This window comes from Ammospiza caudacuta, chromosome 11 (assembly GCF_027887145.1).
Source record: "Ammospiza caudacuta isolate bAmmCau1 chromosome 11, bAmmCau1.pri, whole genome shotgun sequence".
Classification (NCBI taxonomy): Eukaryota; Metazoa; Chordata; class Aves; order Passeriformes; family Passerellidae; genus Ammospiza; species Ammospiza caudacuta.
Window position 1 is genome coordinate 14492038 of NC_080603.1, and position 21740 is coordinate 14513777.

Consider the following 21740-nt stretch of genomic DNA (forward strand, 5'->3'; position numbering starts at 1 on the left):
AAATACAACTGTGGAGAAACTCAAGGCTCCAAGGGCAAATTTTTTGAAAGAGCAGTTCCAGGGAAGCATGCACAAAGTATAAAAACCTCAAATTTCAAGGTCTCTTTCATCAGAAAGCCTGACTCAAGCCCATGGTGAGACAGAATTAGCAGGTAGCCCATGCAGTACTCCTTAGTAAGTCTGTCTGGGAATGATGAGTGGAACATACAGATCCTGATGACAGCAATCTGGTAAATAGCTCATGTTAACTAAAGCTGGCAAATCAGCCAAAGAGTATTTTGTCCCCAAACCCAAGGATTTTCCTTCTAGTTTAGTTAACTCAACCACTGTCTTCTGATTTGCACATAATCACATGATATCACTTTCTCCTCACTAGCCATTAATACATTAAAAATGGACAATTGTAATTAAGATCATCAAAATTCCCATTACAGTATGGATCACATCTCTCTGTTCTGAGGATAAACAAACTGCAAAACCCAGAAGCATTAAAAGACCTCAAGCTCTTAGCACAACTCCCAAGCTATATGAAAGCTGAAAAATTTTTCATGGGAGAAAAACATATTCTCTGGTGGAAAGCAGTGCAGCCTGTAACACAGCAGGGTTGAGAGCACAGATCTGTGCCCATGCAGGAGGTGAGTGCTGCACAGAACCCTGAGATACGTGAATGAACACCAGAGACACTGTGCCAACACCCAAACCTCAGCTGCTGTCAAGTGCTCTGTCATCCTGAAGGGGACTCAGGCAATATTGAAGGATAGAGATTTCAGCAGATTTTGACTTCTGCTAATCTTACCAGTGAGGCAACACCAACGTTTAACTCTCAAAAATTTCTTATCTGCCCACTCTTGCCCCCTTTGCAAGTTTTCTACAATGAGAAGATGAGAATATTACTTGGCTGTGAGACAGTGGGTGGATAAGAGAAAAAGAAAAATATTAAAATGGATGATGTGAATAATTAAAACCACTTTTCTATCTACCGAAGGAACAGAAAGCAGCAAGATGAAAGCAAAGTCGCTTGTTTTATGAGTGGCCTGGCCAATCAATACCATCCGTCGGCAGCAACTGTATAAACACATCCCCTGAGCAGAGCCTTTGTAGAGCCACCTGCACCCTGATCCACACTGAACCTCAGTGACATTTCAAACATTCTCACGAGAAGTTTTCTGCAGCCAGTGAGCACAACATACTGCGGGGTGAGCAAATTACTGGAACATATGCACTGGGAGTTTAGGATTTTCAAGCAGGGATTGGAGTTGTCGGGAGTTTTTCTAACCAGTGCTGCTTTTGAACATTTGAAACCCCATATTCACTTCCATCCATGTCCCAAACAGATTTGACAAAACTTCTGCACACTTTGCAGCTTGACTCACAAGTGCCAAAATTCCCCAACCACTGTAAATCAGTTTAGCAGCAGTGAGCTCAATGGAGAGAGGTGAATTCAATCTAGCTGAGGATTTAGTTATTGAATTTTATAGCAAATAAAAAAAAAAAAAAAGGGCATCTTGAGCAGTTATTTATTATTGTGTATTATTGTGCTATCAGGTTTATTTGGTTTTTGCAATGTTTGACAGAATCATAGGAGAGAATTGTCACTGCAGTAAGCAGGGGGTTATACATACAATTCTCATTAACAGTACTATTTTTCTGGGGATTTTGCAATGCCAATGCCACCTAATCATTCCTAGATTTCATGCTTCTGCATGCACAAACCAGAAGGAATAGGACTTAAGGAAGGTAAAGTGAAATTACTATGCCAAAAAAAAAATCCCATCCTGATTTCATTACTGAACTTCACAATCCCCAAGCAATGTGAACCATGATACTTAACAACATTTTACATTGAATTCAAGGTAGTCATTACCTTAACCAGTCTTCTCTCAATCCCCAGGTTTGCTCTATGGGATGTTTCCTTAATATTGACTTTAATATAAATGGTCTATTTTGAAATTCTATTTAAAAGTCCATCTTTACATTACACTTATGCCAAAAGAAAATTTCTTAATTAAAGATACTATTTACTCTTCTGTTTAGGCCTGAAATCAGCAGGTGGTTTTTCATTTTGTCAATGATCAAAAAACAAAAACCCACAACTGCTTTAGTGCATGTGAATAAAAGGGAAAAATCACATTGATTCGGTCTCCTCCTCATATTTTTTCCAGGTTGCTATTTAATTTTGTTGCTCCACTCTCAAATGGTGTAGTGGTTGTCTAGAACCAGGGTAATTCAGTGCACAAAGGCAGAACAGAAATGACAGCTGTGGCAGGAGTGATATAAGAAGGATTTCCTGCTAGCATTTTTACTGTTCTCTCTGCCCAGTCATACAGGGACAGTGGTGCTGTGGATTCACCAACATTTAACTACTTCTTCTTACACAATACCGGAAAACTCCTCACCAAAATTCTTCAATCAATTGATTCTCAGGTACTAAATAACACTGCCATTGACAGATCTTCAAAGTAGGGGACATTACAATACCAACAGTGGCACTGGGACATAGAGGGCACAGAAAACCAAGGAGAGAACACAGGCACATCTACCAAGCTTCCATGTGAAACTTCCAGTATTTATCTCAGTCATGAGACAGCATTCATTAGTCTGTTCTCTCTCTGCCATCAAGACTGGTAGAAGATAAAAAAAACAAGCACAACCAAACTGTGAAAATAGTAATTCAGAATCAATTTTGGCAAAGGGAAAAGGGAAAATTTCTTCACCTGCCCTGAAAATGAAATAAGCAACGAAGTATGGCATCAAAGTTCTGTAAATGAGATCAATTATTATTATAGAAACTGCTGTAGTTTCACAGAGCAGACAAAATATTTGATAACACATCTTCTGCTTCCTAAAATAGTGTACTTCCACTGGAATTGAAATATTCCAAACAAAAGCTTGCACAAAGGGATATGCATCACATCCCACATACTTCCATGGGAAATATTAAAGGAGTAAAGGGGGTTGAAGCACAAAGAGCATGACAGAAAATTTGCTTTTCCAGTAAAAGCCAAAGGAATTCACTGTCAATACAGTGAGATTATGAAGCTCCACACAGACTAGTTAGGCAACCCTATGTGCCTTGCCTACACAAAACTTTAGTGCATAACCACCTAATAATTCATTGGTAGATGTGTCAAAAAACAAACAAACGAACCCAAAACAAAACAGCCCTATAGGCAGAATATGTTAAGTCTCCTCATAAATCAGTAATTATCTTTCTCAGTGCACTTCCCAGAACAGAACAGCATTACTGGAAGCAGTGGCTAAGCAAAATGCCTCACATTCCAGCCTCCTTCTGACCTTACCAAAAGTCTAATACAGCATAACAGTTTGTTTGCTTTTATTATTTATTTTTTTCAGATTATTTTGTTTGCGAAAATATTGTGAAAATGGCTTATTGATATTTAGAACAGCTTGTGTTTTATCTTGGGAGCCTTTGAGCAGTGGCCATCTCTTTATTTGGGACTTGGTGGTCACCTGTGCCAGCACCCAGTGGCACACATGGAGAGCCTGGGTTGTTCTGCTGTGGGGCTGGATGGCAGAAACAGCACTGGCTCCAGAGGAATATTCTCCTGCAAAACCTATTCTTAAGCTTCCACTGCAGAGCTGAGGAGTGTTCAAAATCTTATGTTTTTCTAATGAAATAAAATAAGCATCAGGAAAAAAGCACTGAAATGTATTTTTAAACTGGAATGAATTCAAAGGTGCTGCTGTCAAGATCATACACCACACAATACAGAAATGTGTCTTAGCTGATCACATCCCACTGTAGTATAAAATAATTTTGAAAAGGCACCTTTTTCTGTCACCTTGTCTGACAAGCTTTATGTATTTTATTTGTATGCAAGTGAATGGCAGTTTATTGTGTCCCAGGGGATGAAGTATTAATGATCATTTGCTCCCTGCTGTGTGGCCTGTCATAATTTTGAAGAAAGACTGACAGAAGTAACAACCAATCAGTCTGGTAATGGTCACCTGATAGTGGCCACTCAGTCCCTTTTAACCAAGGTCCTTTGCCAAATCCTTAGGTAATTTTCATTTTAAAAACACAATTTTTGATAGCATCTGCCGATTGCTAGATAGAAGCAGACTAAACAAACTGAATATTTCTTTTGTGCAGCTGTCAGACTTCTATCTCAGCAGGTGTTTTCTGGAAAAAAAGACTTCCAATCTGAAAGCCCATTTTGGTCAGCAAGAATCAATCTCTAAAACATTTGGCAATTTGTTATATCAATATCTTAACACGGTGAATTCCTTACAGCATATAAGAATTAAATCCAGTTCTGACAAGTAAATAGAAGGCAGAATTTTTTAAAATGATAGTAGAAAGTCAAGTGTCAAAAAATCCCACAGATTTATACAATGTGTTGTCATTCATTTCTCTCTTCTCTGCAATGCTGCCTGCTTCATTTTACCTCGAGGCTTGTGGAAAAACCCAGATAAAGACAGTTGTTACCAACTCTGACATGGAAATAACCCTACATTTTATTAGTCATTTTATATCATACAGCCTCACGGTAGATGCACTCTGAGCTATTAAAAAAAGTTTCAAGGAAATCATTTCTGAGTGTTTGCAGAGAACAGGGTACAGATGATTATGGAGAAGATTAGCAGATGTTGGTATTGACAGGCAGTTGCCATGTCCCCCACAAAAAGAGCTGTGCTCCTTCCCAAGCAACTGCTTTTCATTCCTGCTCACACAGAAACAATATGGAGTCCCAACACCCCTGCAATCTGCCTGAAAGCTAAATACTGAAATAACTGATCTTGGTGAAAAACTGATACTGGGGAGGAGAGAAATTAAAAATGTGTATAAATATATATGCATGTGTGTCAGTGACAGGTGCACATCAGCTTGAGGCAAACCCTGCCTCCTGGGTGACAGATAGGTTGTGACAAGGTGTGACACGGCTGATGGACCCTACCTGGAGGAAGCAGCATCACCCACTCCCTTCCCAGGGTGTGCTTCTGAGACCTAACGACAGCCAGTATCACTCAGGTGTTGCAGCAATAACATTTTGATGGAAATTAAATAGATACATTGCATCAAAGGCATTTGTATAAATGGCATAAGAAAGGGAAAGAGACTTGTTTGCTGCCTGCTGCTCTTTATATGCAAATCTTAATATATTACACGGCAACATACTTGCCTTCCATAGCCACATAAATGTTTTACTGTTTTATGAGATGTTTGCAATAAATGTGATTGATGATGATTTTTTTTTTCATAATTGCCTATTAGAAATACACTATTTTGGTGACAAATCCTTAAGGGATATCTCAGTTTCAAAACTGAAGAGAATGAGAAGTACCTGTGCTAGGAATGGGGTGGTGCTGCTAACAAATGTCAAAAGGTACATTCAATATGCTGGTTAATTTTACTCATACATTTCTTTAAGCTTGTTAGCATCCTTTCCAGGTTTACTGAGTTTTGCATTTCAATCAGATACAAAGATGTATAAAAATACTGCTACCGTACCTTAGGGCAGGCAAATAGCTTTAAGCTACACACACAAATAGTCACAAGGGTGAATAGCTATAATTATATTGGAGTGCATCCAAGAAACCAGCTATTCTGTTTATACTTCTTGCCTCTTTGAATTTATGTGCACTTCAAGCAAACATACTGTAAACTGATTTTAATACTAAAAATGTTGACCTTAGTATTGCAGCTTCTTGACTATTTTTCATAAGATTGCTTTGTGCTGGAAAAGATGTAAATGCCTGGATAAAAATTTATAGCAGGAAAACTGGACCATTTGTAAAATAATCTTGGGTATCACTAATAGTCACTTTAAATGCAGCAGTGTTAAAGAACCTTTGCCCTACAGATTTAAAGCCAAATCCTGTCCTGAGCAATTCTGAAATTGATCAAGGTGCACAAACAGAAAGAAACCAACTCTATTATGCTGAGGTAGACAGGCATTTTGAAATCCTGGCTATCTGTAGGTTTCTTCCAGCACAAGCCACATCAGAGCATGGAGACAGCTGCACGAATGCTCTAAAGGTCATACATGGATTTGCACTCATTAGTGGCCCTTGTAATTTATTTGTCAGAGGTTTGGCTCCATTGTTTACATTAGACCTCTCACATGTATTGAGGGAGTGGCAGGAAAGCAGGACTAGAGCTGTTGGCATGAAAAATATGAATTACCTTCCCAGAGTATATGCAACTATATCCCTGTTATCCATATCCTGGCCACAGAAAATCAAAGCAGCAGCACAGGCAAGCTTATGTTTGTGTGCTGCTGCTGAGCCCACTCCCAGCCACAGCTTTGCTTTGGCTTCTGTGGGGACTCGGAGCTTTGGTTTTTGCAGCATTGAGACATGAACAATGAGAACTCTTTTTGTACCACTCTGAGTTCTAGCAAAATTGCCAGAGAAACACTACTGCTGATGAAAATGCATCATCCACTCATTAGCAGTGCCCACAAAATATCAGTAACATATCAAGGAAATCAACTGGTACATATAATACTCAATAAGTATGCAAATAATCACTTAGGACAGAAGAATCTTCTGCAACATTAACTGACAAAAAATTAATTTGTTATCATTTATCAAGCTTTTCAAATACATACATGGTACAACGGACTTTTTTGAGTTAAATTATAGGAAACAAAAATAGCAATTGTAAGCTAGTAAATGAATGGAACCAAAACCCAGGACTTTCACATCTGTGAATTATTAGTCCCAGATTTCCATAACAATACATTTTTTTCTTCTGGGTTAATTGAATTAAGAGGAAATTTGTCCAATTTTTTGCCAAATAAATTAGATTTAATATATTAACTTGGGAAGACATCAGAGGAAATTTACTGGGTTCATTAGGCTTAGGAAATTAAGTTACAGAAAATTGTGCTTCCTTGTAATGGACTTAAGCAGTAATATTTAGCAGTCTGCCAAAGATACACATTTCTCATACAAAATAGATATAATCTGAAAGAGCCAATACCTCACAGCACCTGCAGTCATGACTTGTAATGGAAAGATTATTCCTACTTCTGAAACATCTAGAGAACAGAATGGCAAACAATGTTAATTACAACCACAAAAATGAGCCATTTGCCCATTAGGGGTAATGGCAAGGGGAGGTTACTCTGAATAACCAAAACACCTGGGTAACCTGCTGAGGAGGTCCCAGGCAGACACTCAGACTGGGCAGGGGCTGCATTATGCCCTGCTCAGCACCACCCAGGCAGGGCAGGGAGCTCCCAGTTCATTGCCCAGCCCAGCCTCTGCGTGGCTTCTCCATATTCACAGGAGGATTAATCCACAGCCCAACAAAATTCCCACGATAACAGCATGTGCTGGGTATACAGAGGTGCAAATTCGTGGCTTGGGAGGCTTAGGATACATTCTGGTGGAATGCACGTTGCTCAGGAAATGTAGGATAATGCACACAACGCTCCATGGAAGTGCTCCTACCACACTGCCTTTGAAGCATTGTGCAGTGACAAGTTAAGCAAAGTGTTCACTCCATAATTCCACACAGAGAGAAGCAGCCCAGGCAGAACTATTTTGTAGAAACTCCTTTGTGAATACTTTATCTCCTATTAAAAAATAACCAGGTCAAAGAACAAGAACAGGTAGGAAATAATCCTTGTGCCCTGTAAGGAGGGAAGGACCAAACCCTTTTCCAAATGAGCCAAAGGAGGAACCCTTCCCCTCCTGTGGTTGTATCCAATAGCCCAGAGCTATTCCTAACCTGAATCAGGCCAAGGATCTCAGCATCCAATGTGGTCACAGCCATTTCTGACAGCTCGGAGGGTACAACAGGAGAGACATTAAAACCTCTCAATCTAATCCTCAACCTGAATGGGAAGAGAAGAATTCAAGATGCTGAGTTCTCCCCCTGAGCAGGATGACACAACCACCTGGGTTGTGACCTTTTAGGAGAGCACTGTCAAGTCTCATTAAATTCCATCCTAGAGGTCCAAAGATTTTCCAAAAAGTATTGGCACAACTGCACCAGGTTCCTACAAATGCTTGATGTTTGAAAAGATACCTATGGCACGAAATTTTGAAAAGGATTTAAAAATTCTGAAATAGAACTGCCTTCCACATGAAACAGAAACTAAAAAGGTTTGTCATGATCACCCTTAATTCTAACAGGGAGGATATTATTCCATATGAAGTCCTCCTTACCAAAGCAATTTATTCTGTCCACATGAAGATCGATCTGAGAGAATAAAGTGACAGCCTCCTCATGATATCACATGTGTAGTTAAAACTCACGTGAAATGTAGTCTAGTTTGTAGCTAAATTTGGCCAAAATACCATAAATTAAAAATTTCAACTGGCAAAAAAGCACTAAGGGTTACAACAGTAGTTTCCTAATCTAAACACTTCAATAAATTGGGGCCACACAGTCACTAAAAACCTATCCAGGAAGAGCACTGCAGGCTCCACAGAAAACCCTCACTTGCTACTGCCTAAATTCACCCACCCAACTTCAGTAACCAGTGCTGGTCCCAAAACAGGGAAAGACAAAATTTTTTCAGAGGGAAAAACAAAACCAACTCCCAGTAACTGAGGAGCCTTACAGCAGAGCTTCTCAGTGGCCCCTGAATAGCTGATAGCAAGGCTGCTCTGTAGCTCTATTGCAGAGACTCACAGCGAAAAGGGATGGAGCAAGACAGACCTGTGCCACTGCACCTGGGTCAGTGTTGGTTGGTCAACATCCCTTTCTTCCAGGGATATATCAAGTGAAATAACTGGAATTGTTACTACTTCCCTGCTCTTTGCTTTCCTTTCTTCACACAAATTGTCTTTTGCATCTTATTGCTCTCCCAGATAATTTGATTTGCGGAAGAACGCACAGAGGACTCCTTGAGTGGCTTATTCCAAACTACTGGCACTAACAAAACAACACTTCCAAGGGCAACCTCAGCTCCCAGAAGGGTTTGTGTGATCTTGCAAGGATCAAGCAAATAGCACTTCATCAGAGCTACATACAATGGCATTTAAAGAAGCGAATTGAGCCATGAGTTTAAAATTCTTTATTTGGTAATAATCAATAACAATATTTTGATGATTGAGATATTCTGTTATGTGATACTGGTGTAACTGCTAAACAAAAGAGGGGCAGAAATGTGGTTTGGGAGGACTCCTTTTTTCTTGTCTCCCTTCGTAGTATTTCTAAATATTATGTTTGTATTTTCATCCAATTTTCATCAATGCCTTTAGGCATAGGCCACTGGATGTAACCTTTGAAATATTTGATGATATCTAGAAGTATCTGTTTTAGAAGATGAACAACAATGGGTGAGAATTTCTGGCTTTCTTTCAAATTCTGGCATTGACAACTAATGTTTGAGAAGAATAAAATAAGAGGCAACAAAGTTAGTAGATTATCCCTTGTGGCTGTAGGCTCAACTCAGTCATATTCCACAGATATGCTTTTTAATTTTACATTTTAATAGACTGATTGTATAGCTAGAATGCACAGGACTGGCAATATTTTTCTATTTAAAACTACTTCACCCAGCAAATAAAAAAAATATTTTACATCTATAAGGATGCAAAAGCATGTGTAAAAGGGAATGGTATTTTCTAGGAAGACAACCAACTAAGTAGAAGTGAAGGCCAAATTCTGGTGTGAAGCTCTGCAATCCTCTTCTTCTGTTACATTTCTCTAAAAAGGTTTGAAAGGGTCAAAGTAACACAAGCTGCTTAGCAACCAGGACTATTCTACCAGGATATCTTGGATATTTTACCATCCTAGGGTAAGGATGCTGCTGCTGATTTCCTCCATTTCTCCTGTGTCTAATGATTCCTTTCCCCACTTCAAAAGGACAAGGATCTAAAACAAGTATCTGGACCATGAATAAGCACCGGGAGGCTTTGTGTGATTCCTTAGTGTCTCGTGCTCAGATAACAAATACCTGGCAAAGAACAGCCCAGAAAAGGAAGAGAAGGGAAGCCAACACAGGGTGGCATTTGATAATGGGGCTGTATTTTGGAACCAGGCAGGTACAAACTCTTAAACTGGAAGACTGCTCAAGTAAATTAGGATGTGCATTGAACTGGCTCTTTGAAGAGTGTTTCCTGTCCCACCTACCACAGATCCAGCTGAGATCTGCTTCTATCTGCTTCTCTGGTCCCAGCTGAGAGACAAAGTTTTGTACCTTGCTTAACACACCCAGTAAAGAACTCTTATTTTTTCAGCTAAAAACTCAAAAGAAGGTGCATGCTTACAAGTGCCAGTTGCACTGCTGAACTCTGTGAAAGGCTTGCTTGAAACTACTTAAAACACCAACTTCAGCCCATATAAAATATCAGCTCTTCAGCATTTACTCCTAAAGCTTATACAGCTGGGACTTTGACCTTAGTGGAGCAGATGGTGTACATGGCTTAGCATATATTTCCAGGATCCACAAAAATGAAAAGCACACTACCATATGAACTTTTTTATTATTACTCCTTGTGGCATCAGTGGTTGGTTAGGGAGAAAAACAAAACCTAAAGATTCAAATTTTCTAGACATTTTAGGGGCGTCCTAGAATATATACTGCAGACTATAAAACCACTCTTCACATTTGATGAATACACTTAGAAGTGACCATCTGGAAATTATCAAAATTCACAGAAACTAGAAAATATATACACAGTGTGGTTCCATTATTCCCCACACTCCCACATTAACTCCCATCTTTAGAAAGACAGGACCGCTCATTTATTTATTTTTAAAATGCTTGAGCAGATTAAACTCTTAGAGAGAATGACTAGAAGAAAAATATGATGAACCAAAGTGGACAATAGGGCTTTTCTACTCTTGGCCATCTCCTCCCCCTTCCTGTACCATGTCCCTGTTACAAAAATGCCACTGTCCCCATGCCCTGGACACAGGCTGTCCCCTAATGCCACTGTCCCCATGCCCTGGACACAGGCTGTCCCCAAATGCCACTGTCCCCATGCCCTGGACACAGGCTGTCCCCAAATGCCACTGTCCCCATGTCCTGGGTGCAGGCTGTCCCCAAATGCCACTGTCCCCATGCCCTGGACACAGGCTGTCCCCAAATGCCACTGTCCCCATGCTCTGGGTGCAGGCTGTCCCCAGATGCCACTGTGCCCATGCCCTGGACAGGGGCTGTCCCCAAATGCCACTGTCCCCATGCCCTGGACACAGGCTGTCCCCAAATGCCACAGTGCCCATGCCCTGGGTGCAGGCTCTCTCACCAGACACATCATCCCAGTGAGCTCAGTCTGACACTTTGCTGATGAAACTCCAGCAATCTGTGGCCTAATGAAGGCTCTGCTTTTTCTCCCTCTAATTATCACATCTTTATTGACATGCAATGGGAGGCATGACTCAACCTCCCCACTCCAGCGCTCTCCTAAGCCTTTTTTCTTTCTTCTGAGGTTTACAAAATGCCTGGCACTATTGCAAAACATCAGCTAAGCCAGTGAAAAGTATAATTTCAGTTTGGGGCTGTCTTTTACTGGAATGAAAAAAAAAAAGACCAACAGTTTTCACACAATTACCTTAGGCCTGTGGGGATTGATTCATTAAAAAATAACTTTGTGGCTTCCATGGTTTGATGCCAGTAGAATCATTAAAATAATGTGCCTTATATTTCTTAATATGAGAATTCTCATTAACATGATACATCCACTATTACCATATTCATCTCAAATTCAGTGCCAACAATTTCCAGAGTGACTTCCCATATAAAAAGGGTGATTGGAGAACTAATAATTGAAACAGACATTAACGAAGACAGTTTGATTATTAATAACCAACCTGGGCACCTTCCTATGGTAGTTTAAGCATGAATTGATTTTCTACCTGTAACATGTATTTTTCTATGAAACTTTGAAAATAAATCAAGAAAAGTCAAAACAGCTACTGTAGGTCAAAGTGTATGAAAAAAGTTTTTTCCTACTTTTATTTTACTCTTTAAAGGAAGACTGAGTATTTCAGGTAGTGTACACAGAGTAGCTTTGCTTAAGACTCTGTCTCAAGGTTCTGTAAATTTTTAACAGTGCCCTTTATAAATGTTTCAGGGCTATAGAAATGAGACAGGCCTATAAGAAGTTTAATGGGTCCCTGTTTAGCCATTTGTAATGGGGATTTAACTGCTTTGTTTGTGAGCTTCAGCCAAGAAAACAGATTACCTTCATCAAGTACTAATACTCTAGAGTCAATCTAAACTCTGCTCAGCTATGGAAAGGTATCATGGGATGTCAATAAGTATTATAAACACTAATCCAGCAAACCTGTCAGCTGCTTTATAAAAAATATTATATCTAAATTCAAGCTCCAAGTTCAATACTGCTCTTCCATGTCCAAAGCCTTTAAAACATCGTGATGGATCATCAGAGACACATTTCAAAACATTCCAGTCATAATTTAAACCCTTGCAGGGAAAGTGATGTTCTCTCAGCAGTAGCAAGATAAAGGCATGCATTAAAGATTAACTAAAATATCAATTTTAAGTGACATCATATCCACCATTTCCATCAAAACAACTTCCTCCCTATATTTGTTGTGTCCAGCTCACAGGAATGAAGCTGCTGCCAGCAGAGTGCAGAACCACTGCTCAGCCCAGCCTGAGCATCCATGGGCAAGGCCACCCAGGATTTACTGACACCACTCCCTGTGAGTCCCCTTGACTTTGCTGCAATCAAATCTTAGACACAGCACATGGGAGTCAAGAACAAAAGTCTGCCCCAGCCTCCCCTCCAGATCTACTTGCACCAGGACAAAGAGAATCTGCTCTGCTCCCGCACACCCTGGCAGAGCCAGAGCTGGCTGCAAGGAAAGCTGGGGCAGGATGCACTCAGATCCTGTGCTCCAGAGGGGAGGGAGAGTGGGACAGAACCCTGGAGCAGCACAAGCCAAGCCAGTTTTACCCACAGGACCCTTCCAGCAGCAATCACCTCACCCCTGCTTTTGCCTTGCAGACTACAAATTCCCATTTCTCCTTCAAAAGTTGTTTTTCCTTAACCCAAGCAGAGGAATGGTTCCTAGCCAGCAATCTTATCTTTTCCTAGCACAGCTAATCCATGTGGGATGAGAGAGGAGCTCGGGGCTGGGCACAAAGCTGCTGCAGCCCCTCTGCCAGCCAGGAGTGCCCCTGGCAGAGGCTCCATGGGCAGCCCTTGCTGAGGAGCTGCTGGGGCACAGCATCAGCCTCTGGAGGAGCCCAGCAAAAACACTGGAGGGTCTGCTCAGCTCACCTTGCTTTCTCATTGACTTCAGACAGACAGCAAATGTGCCTTAGCAGTCTTTTAGACCAGGGACAACACCACTGTGCTTCGGCAGATGGAGCCCAGCCAAAGAAATTCTGCAGTGCTGCTGCCTGACACATAAGCAGAAATATCCTTTCTTCAGAGCTTTCAATCTAGTACCTTTTATGACCATTAAAGAAAAATTTTAAATAAAAAATGGGAAGTAACATCTCACAGGCTTTATCCCTCAGTTCCACCTCTTTGCCAAAAATAATTGCTTACTAAATATTTGTTGTGGCATTGCCATTTTCCTAAAACAAGCTCTGTTCTCAAAAAGTTTGGGAAGCTATAGCAGGCTGCTGTAATACAAATGTCGTACTTACTACACATTGTGTGCTTGGTAGTAAATATTCCTATGAAGAGGAATGTTTAGTGAGAAAAAAAATCATAAGAGTTATATATGATTGGCATATGGAAAATATAAACAGAACATCATTTGCATAAGAGTACATTAGGAGAAATTCTTTTATGTTTATTCAACAAATGTTTCCTAAAAGGTTTTCCTCCAAACCAAGCAATTTAATTTTCTTTTTAATGTTATTCTCAGTGGTTATAAACTTAATTAGCTTCTTAAGCTTCACATTTATTTGCATTTGAGATAAATGTAATCTCTTCTTGGTATAACTTTTTGAAATCAAAATATGGACTAAAAAGGTGCAAGTTTGATTAGTGGAACAGATACTGTAGCAAGTAATCATAGCAATGAGATGTTAATTGGTGTCTGGGTGGTTCTATTCATAGCAACAATAGGCCATAATAACACCCGGTGTCCTCTACTGTTCAACACTATTTTGCCTTCTCATTTATCATACTGACAATTATATTGTTCTCGAATTTCCTGCCTGTCTTAACAACAGAAAGGTATATAAAATGAGTCAGGCATCTGTGATTTTTTTGAGGCAGATGAAATCAGAAGGAATGTGCTGTAGTTTAACTCCTCTTTCTTTCTGGAAGTTAGCAGCCTGGAACAAGTCTAATCTTTTTTTTCCACAAATAAATTCTAAAAGAATTCTTTTAAAGCTGCATTTGGGTGGGTTTTTTTCCTCTCCTGAAAATTGTGCTCCATTATTATTGTGCTCTGTATATCCCCTAACAGGCCTAGGGATTGTAGTGGTACTTCACCCAGGAGAAAAGGGATCAGGATGTGTCCCAGGGATTGTCCTACTCCCTACTTCAAAATATGCTCAGTGAAGGACATTTAGGGCCTGGCACAAAATCTCCATCCACCAGCCTAACTGCTACTGCTTTTGCTTCTCTCTGGCTGTATTTTCCACCCCTACCACATTTTCTTTATTTGAGCAGAAAGGTTTTCACTGTTGAGTTTCTCTGGTTAGAAACTCAACTAGAAGGACTCCTAAATTTAGTTGATTTTCAATTAGACATCAAACCATCATTCATGCCTTAAAGCTTCAGCACATGGGCAGAACAGCTATCCATGCTTGATTTCTGACAAGTTGTGTGCGTCCAACAGCAACATCATTCATTCCCAGAGATCCCAGGAGCACAGGAGGAAACATTTGTCCATGGTTTCATGTGAGCAGACAGGTCAAATCACAGACAGGGCTCTGAGAAGGACAGCAAGGGCAGCATGAAGAAATCCAAGAGCCCAGGAAAGAAGCATCCATGCTGCAGTTGCTCCTTCATTGATATTGTATGTTTAATTTTTCACTCATTATTTTAAACTGAATGTTACTTCCTTCTTTCTTTTCCTCCACTTCCATCTGCAGAGTTTCCAATTATGTCACCAAATTTTGCTCAATTATTTTAATTCCTAGTTCCCCTTGCCTGATGTTTGTACTATTTATCTCAAAAAAAACAGATTTCTTCATTTAGGTAATTTCATTTCATTGACAGTTCTGTTTTTCTCTTCCTAGCAGAAATCTGGGATTCACATTAACTTACCTTCCTTGCCATTTTCTGCTAATAGCATTTCCCTTAGTAAGCCACCCATACTCCTGGGTCAGGAGCCTTTTCCATTTCCCCTCAGATTTTTGCTATTTAATTTATCTGAACATCTGCTAATTTTGAGTGGTACTTCATAGATAGCAAGTCATGGGAGAAAACAGCAGGTTCCTGAAATCCAGAAAAATACACATTCGGGAGAGAAAAAGGACAGTCTTGCAGCTTATTTCAATTTCATGAAACAAAAGTAAACTTCACATTTAAGAAAAGAATAACCCACTTTATGCTGTTATGTGCATAGTGTTTGCTTAAGACATGCAGACCATGAAATTATACTATGGGCTGTGTAAGGAACTCAGTGATGAAACCACAAGTTCCTCCTTCTTTTTAATGGCACACATCATTTTGCTGGATTTAAACATTTCCCTTCATTCTGAAAGTTCTGCTTTCATTCTATACACAGTAAGATACATCCAAAGCATTAACTGGTCCATTAGACAATGCACCTTATTTGACTGCCAGACAGGGAAAATGAAATTGTAATGGAAAAGAAGTAGGAGAGGACAGAATTTATCTCAAAAAGTTTTCAGTAGATGAAGTCTGCTTATCAAGAGTTCCATAAGTTGCCCTTCCAGTTCACTACGTGGCCATACTTCACAAACTCTTCCCACAAACACTTTGAAGTACTGCCCTTAATAAATAAACAACCCTATGTAGATAATTGAGAGTTCCTGCACAGAAACCCAGTGGCAAGATCAGAAAAGCAACCTTCAGTGCTGCTGGGAGTATCAAGCTCAGAGACAATTCCTCTCTTTGACACTTTTGTTTCTCTACAATTAAAAAAAATGGGGGGTGATAAACAGGTTTTAGATATTTTTGTCCAACTTGTCTATGCAGGATCCATATTCGCCTCATAACTGCTCTAACATATTCCAAGCCCAGTGTCATCCACAACATAAAAACCCTTAATCTCCTAAATAAAGGAACAATTGACCTAAGGTAGTTTTCATCACTGCTGTGAACTGCCTGGAAGCAAACAACTCCAGCATGTAAAACAGGTTCCTGATCCTCTGAAATTGATTAACTAAAACAATTACAATCAATTAACACTCTGCAAAGTGTTGCTGCAATTCAAAGAATGAAATCAGCCAGGTGACCTTTAGCATTAAAACATGCCAGAACATTTACATATTAAGTTCATATTTAAAAAAAGAAAATAACCTTCCATTACTGCAAACCCTGATCCTGAGCTGATGTGAATAAATAAACACGAATATATTGAAACAACAGGGAGTTCAGAAACTTCAACCAGCTGAGAATGGAGCACTCCAAATGCTTCAAGAGAAAAGTGCCTCAAAGGAATAAATGAGTATTTAACATAAGAAAAGGCAAAAAATGAGACACTGAACTACAACTTCACTATGAAAAAATGTGGTAAAAAATGTTACATAAATATTGTAAGACCATGAAAAGATAGACAACAGATTCAGCTTCTATACAACAAACATTCATCATCAGAAACCCTTAAGAGCAGTCAGGGTTCCTTCATTTTAAGTCATGTGAATTGAATCTTAACTTCTTCCATATAAGTAATTTCTAAATAGTTTCACACACACACACATTCAGAGTAAAGTGATTAGTTTGATTACAGCTGCTCCCAAGAACTTACTGCTCTTCCTTGATGACCTCTGTTGATAAATGTGCTGACTAAATTTAATCTGATTTTTTATTTTTGTTTACTAAAATCAGGTTTCTTAATGGCTTAGCATAAACCTTTCTCAATACCAAAAAGTTAACTTTTTAAACTTGTTTCAAAAATACCTCCTTTCAGAATAGCATAGACAATTTCTTTAGAAATTTAACACACGTTGTGTTGCCTTAAATACAATCCAACAAATACTATTTTCACTTGCTTCCACATTTTGTATACATTGCACAAGAGATTATTAAGGAGCCAGTGAATTATTTCAAGGTTACCAAGGCTCTCATGTCCATCCCATCATTGCAGAGTACAAATTCCCACATAATTTACATTTCTGTTACTGATTATACAAGGCAACAGGATCTAAAAGTTATTCAGTTATTAACAATTTAAAAGCCTGGCTTAACTCACCAATGAGAGGCCAAAACAGAGACACCTACCAGTACAGTAAGTGTTTTACATGCAAATTTCTGCGACATTTTCAGCATTAAAGTGAAAAAACCAAAACATGAAGTTGTTTTCATTCACGCATGGAAAGGTATTGTTTGACTATGTCTAAATCTTGCAGAGCCACATTAGGGAATTTTACCTCAGATGTTGCATTGCTTGTCATTTACAACAGTGAATACTGCAGATTTATCAGAAAGAGGGTTGAAGAAAAAATTGGTCATAATAGCATCTCACTAGTTGGATCGCAATGACCAATTTCACTTGCATGTCTGGTAAGCTCCAAGATACAAGTGTCAACGTTCATTAGCTATTTATGACAAAAGACTGTTTCTCCAGGATTGTAACCATATAGAACACATTTCATCTCTTCCTTGGAGAAAAGGGCATTCGTAGTCTTGCAATGTGAATGGTAGAAAAGACTTGCATAACTCAATCTTGTTTTATTTAAGAGGGTGTTGGAATTGAAAGGTACAGGGTAACATGGGAAGATGATTCTGATTGCACGCTGTCTCCAAAAATTAATCAGCTCACTCTGGATTAAATATTTAGTCTCACCCAAGATTTATGAGGGTGTTTCTGATTGTGGAGAGGCAGGGCTGAATCAACACTGTTCACTGGAGGCTTCTGTATCTGGAGGTTAGATAATGCTTGTCCACAGTACAGTGGCAAAAACACCATTATTGCTCAGAGGATGGATATGTCAGGGCTGACTGAAAAGATGCTCATTTCTGTTCCCTTCCTATATTCAAAACCAAGAGCCTCACAAATAGTATCTGCTGCTTTCCTGTTCTTTTCTGTCTGTCTTTGGGCACATATTAAGGATGTGTGTCGTATTTCCTACCTACATAAGCATAATTCCTACCTACAGGCCAGTGCAGCCTTACACCAGCAGCACTCATCTGTGTGATCAGCAGGAACCAGAGCATCCCCCCATATGCTTTAGGTGTTCTAAAGAGATGATTGCTGCTGCCTTCCCTCACCCAGGGGCTGGCAGCTCCAGCCAGGCCCACAATGTTAGTCTGGGCCTTCTCAGGGCAGCCAGCAAGGGGGATCACTTTCCAGGAGCACCAAGGGGAGAATCTGTCCCTCGTGCAGGATGCAGGAGGAGGCGGAGGGCGCTGGGCTCCGCACGCAGAGTGCTCCAGGCAGGCAGCATGGGTCCCTGCCACACAGAGGCACTCAGAGTTCAGGAGTCAACCGAGGGTCAGTGCAGAGCATAAAATATGTTACACTTTGCAAGAACCAGTTTCTGTGCTGGAGCCAAAGAGGAGAACAAAGCTACAGCAACCAAGATCAATTTACTCTGAGTGGGGTATTCACAAGGGAGAAGGGATTGTAGTAATGTGCAATCTTATTAAACTAAGCCTTCCCCAATTGTCCCTTTGTAGTCAAGCCATCCAGCTCTTGCACTTAATACCAACTGAGTTGCCTTAATATGACCTTTTATTAGCTTAAAATCTCTTTCAAAGTATCACAAATATGCTACAAGAGAAATACACAGGCTGCCAAGCAGGGCTGAACAAGGGGAATTGTGGATCTGCCACTTCCCCAAAGTATGTGACACAATTAGTAAACCCGATGTTTACAGACCCAAGCCGCAAAATGCCAGGTCTCTTCTCCTCCTAAAGATTTAGGAGCATCATCTGCTGAAAGACCAATTGATCCAGTGTTTGGATGGGATCAGTGCAGTTATACTGCAAAGGCACAATGGATACATCTGCACGAAGCTCATGCTCATGGAGAGAAAAGCTTATGAACCAATCTTCAAGTGCCACAAAAGGTTTTGGCCATGCGAAGAAGACTCAACATGTGCAGTACAGTATTTCTCTATATCTCAGCAGAGATGTAGTAAAGACTCACCTGGAATGTTTCACACTTGCAAAGTAAGCCCTTAAAAACATTTCCTATAAGATTTAAAATGTACAAAAATTACTTATTCCAAAAATTACTTATCCCAGAAAAAAAAATAATTTTTTGCCTGCATATTTCGCATTGTTCCAAACACTGTTAGACAATTTTATTGATTTTACTGACATATGATCCAGTAATCCTTACTGTATAAGGTGGTAAAAAGTAAATTAATAATGATCTAGAAAACCATCTTTGAAGATTCATGTCTCTCAGAGCTTTTAAAATTACTGATCAAATTTTGTATAGAAAGACTGCAAGTCCTTATGTTTCCAATATCAGCTTAAATTTGTGATGAAACATAAAAATGCTCCCGAGCTCGCCTCAGATTTAAAATTACTTGCGCTGAAGTTCAAATTTCACTGAATTACAAAAAATATTTCAATTAGTGTATAAAGAAATGTCAGCAAAATTCATGGCAAGCAAGTACTGAAGATTTGTTATCAGGTTATCACTGCTCACAGTGCCTGTGCCTCCACATCTCTTGTCACTGACTGCTCAGTTTGCATCTTAAACTGTCTCTGCCTTTTTCAGTAAGTTAAAGAAGACACTTGCAGGGTAAAAAAATTTCTTTTATTATCTTATTTAATAATTACTAAAGTTAATCTCACTCTATATGCACATGCACACTTTTTGCACTCGTGTTAAGCTGAAAAGAATAAGTTGCAGGACCCTGTGCCTTGTTGTTTGCATAGTATCACTTAAAATAAGGCTGAAAAATTATTTCCAGAGGAAAAATTCTACAACATATGACACATCTGTTGTAAGCTTTCTGTGTAAACTGCAGCTATGACAATGAGGTTCCTTGCACTGCAATAAAATTTCCTGTTGTTACTGACACTTCACGTGATGCAACTCGATGCAGCGCACGTTTCTTTTGTCCTAAACATGTACATGCCTAAGTGGCACTAAACACAGAGGAAAGCTGCAGTGAACTTTACAGCCTCACCATGGTAAAAGATAAATTCTGCCACTTCAGCACTGAGCTGGAAATCACCCACAGGACTGCTGCTCCAACCTCAGGCTGTGTTATATTCCCACATGCCTTCCAGCACCTGCCCTCGCTACTGCCTCATTTCAAAATAAACGATGCCATCTAGAAAGGCAATAGACCCAAAGTGGCTTCTCACTCTGGTAGTTCTTAGAACCAGTTCCTGGGGAAAGGAAACCTTTAGTGGAGAGAAGTAAAAGCCCTTTGTCATCTTTGGATGAGGAACATGCACAGAAGTTGCAGAGCAGTATGCCCTTCCCCACCCTGGGCAGTTCATGTTCTAGGTCACTCCTCTACCTCCTCCAAAGTCACCACAATAGTTTGTAACAGATGAGAGACTAAAATATTTATTTATAGTTTTAACTAATTTATAATCTGCAGTTGCATATGTCATATTATATTTTATGCAGTAAGGCAGTTTGAACTAAAAATTAACATTTGACAGGGCCAGAGCTGCTGAAGTGACATGAACAAAAGCAGACTTTCCTCAGCAAATCTAAGTCAAGCTTCCACAACTTTTAGACAAAGATTTCTGAAACTGCTGGTACATTCCAGAACCCTAAAAGACAGAGCACTTCAAGAAAAATTAATCATTATAAAAGACATTGACATGGTATAAAAACACATTACTTTTGCTGGTATAAGAGCACAGTCAGCTGCTTCACCTCCAAACACTTCACTAACGAAGACACCTTACAGTGTTTGAAGCCCTTACAACAAAACACTCTGCCAACACAGAATGTCCCAATTTTCACCTTCTGGAGAGAAAATCAGGTCATCAAACCAACTTCTGAAGATGATCTCAGCTGAGGGAAAGCCAATCCTCAGACCCTATGGAGTGGCAAAGACAAGGATCTGGAGCCAAGGGACTGTAGGGAAGCTCCAGCCCGAAGGATGCAGCAGCACAGCCCAGGGGCTCCTGCACCCACCACCCCACGCTGGCCTCTGCCCGGCCACCAGAAAAGGTCCCACGTGTCTCCTCTGAGGCTGTTCCACTGGAAAAGCTGCTGCATGGGGGCTTTGTATCTTTGATGGACGAGGACAGAGCAGAATGTGGCATATATTGTCAGAGGTCTGTGTTTGCCCACTCAATTCAGGTGTTTAGCACACTGCTGAATCTGCCCAGAACAGTCATGCTTATGAAAAGTAAAAGAATCTGTGGCACTTTACACCTCCTGGCTCATACAACTGAGATCAGTCCTACCGAGTGAACTAGAAAAACAAAACCTGCATGACTGCTTTGTACCTATAAAAAACTTTCTTATTTCATAATAGATAAACTAAATGCTTCTTGGGTAAAGAAAAATATGATAAAAACAATCTATTGCTAATTAAACCTAATATATAAAATTATGTCGGAATAAAGGTTATCACTTTTTTAATAGACTAAGAATAGCTGTAATAAGCACACATATTTCTGATAATCTCAATGAATGAATAAAATGCAATAAAAAATATAAAGAACATGTTTTTCTATAGAAAGCTCTGCACTCTTTGCTATCAACTATTCAGTTAATTCAGATAAGTCAAAGAAGTTTTCATTATATGAATAAATTG